The 1,799-nt window shown below is 39.9% G+C and overlaps 1 long non-coding RNA gene across 2 annotated transcripts in view; it reads left to right on the forward strand.

The window, feature by feature from the left end:
- The first annotated feature begins 1,068 nt into the window (after positions 1-1,068).
- LOC117050093 overlaps positions 1,069-1,799 on the forward strand; it is a 16,018-nt gene continuing 15,287 nt past the window's right edge. The window contains exon 1 of one of the 2 annotated variants that reach the window (XR_004427060.1): positions 1,069-1,251. This is a non-coding gene — a long non-coding RNA (uncharacterized LOC117050093). Of the gene's footprint in view, positions 1,252-1,375; positions 1,424-1,799 lie in introns of those variants that run through there. The other variant, XR_004427061.1, reaches the window with a different exon arrangement.

The following is a 1,799-nucleotide window of genomic DNA, read 5'->3' on the forward strand; positions in this document are numbered from 1 at the left end:
GCATACAAGGAAGGATCAAACACAAATTAACTATCCACACAGTAACTCAATGAATACAGGTTGAGAGCAACCCATCTCACAAGGGATTTTTTTGTTGTTGTTCACTTTCAAGCAGTTGTCACATTCCAATTTGGAGTAGCAACGTTGGTGAAGGGGTTGTTTAATTCTAGCTCTTGGTGCTGTTTCCTTCAACCCTGAAGCTCCTATTAGATATATTAACATTCTGGGTTTAAAAGAAGACACCGGATATGTGTGTGTTTATGGATTTAGAGTATGGGGAAAGGGTTAAACTAACCACTCCACTAAATTGGAGCCCTCCCCCATGACTGCTTTAAAGTTGAAATATCACAGAACTTGAGCATCACATCTGAATTGAACTAGTGCTTTCTTTTCCAAGACAGACCCTTCAAAGACAGATGGATTTTCCAGTGCCCTTTCCCAGGTCACTTCCTGATCAACTGTTCATTGAGGATTTATCCTAATTTGTGTGTGGGGAGGTAAGATGATGTTGGCTATTTATTAAGCATTCATTCATATCTGATGCAAGTGTTATCCTGCACTTTCCAATGCCTCTTCCTATCACTTTCCTTTTTGTAAAAAAAAAGCCTGATCTTTTGGGGAAGTGGGTTTGTTGCCCAAGACCATTAAGTCAACTCTAATTGTGCAACCTGAACCCGATTGACTCCCCATGCCCCCCCCCAAAAAAACTCAGCAGAAGTGTCCCCTGTCCAGTACGCAAAGCCTATATATTTCTGGAATCAAAGTTGCAAGGAAGCAACTTTTTATGTGTGGAAAATTATGCCTCATGATAGGTAATGCTCGTTTGTTCAACTTGATTCATTACCAGTCATGTTTCTTATATGACAGTTGACATAATGGGGTATAATCCACTACAGTTTCTGTACCTATAGATGCAAGAGAGAGAGAGAGAGAGAGAGAGAGAGAGAGAGAGAGAGAGAGAGAAGATGCTTGGGAGGGAAATAAATAAACTAAGTATACCGCTTCTCAAGTGGAAGAAGAGGAACCGGAATCTATAGGAACAAAACCCTGAAACTGCTAATATACCTCCCAACCAAAGGAAACCTGTTCTTGAGATAGGACATCTAGGAAATCCCTTTGCAGCTGTTGCATCTGAATGTAATAGCTTGCTAGCAGGAACACAAAATGGTACTTCCTCAGCTAGAACAGCAGATAACACAGCTTGAAAGGGACTTTGCAGATGCTTGGAAACTTTGTAGTCAGAAAGATCAGGTACGCTCTTGCGATGATAAAAATGAGCAAAACAGGTATCTCTTTTAAAAATCACATTGCAAAAGGGAGTGTGAGAAGCTATGATGTGCAGCACTATATATGTGTGTTGGGGGGGGGGAAGAGATGGATTTCGAAAGGAGGAAAAAACCCACCCTATTTTATCACAAATTTTGTAAGTACACATTTCTTTGGTGTTGGTCTTGAAACTTAAGATATGTTTGCATTTGTGATAACAATTCTATCCCTTCCAAAAAGCATGTTGATATGAAATAAAATGAATACAGCTGTATAAATGTCTGTAGAGATTTTAGAAACTGCATTTCCCATTTTCGCTGTGAATATGCTCAATATCAGAGACGAAGCTGGAGGCATTTTCCCTTCTATAAAAATGCACAGAGGCCTGGAGTTGTTGTTTTTTTTTAATGCTATAGTCATGCGAAAGCTATCTGTATAACATACATGGGAGAGGGAAAGATAGGTGCATTACTTTGGAGGGAGATCTGCATTATGGGGAGCAGGGATATCTCAGTGTTGAGGTTTCTGGAATA

This window comes from Lacerta agilis, chromosome 7 (genome assembly GCF_009819535.1).
Source record: "Lacerta agilis isolate rLacAgi1 chromosome 7, rLacAgi1.pri, whole genome shotgun sequence".
NCBI lineage: Eukaryota > Metazoa > Chordata > Lepidosauria > Squamata > Lacertidae > Lacerta > Lacerta agilis.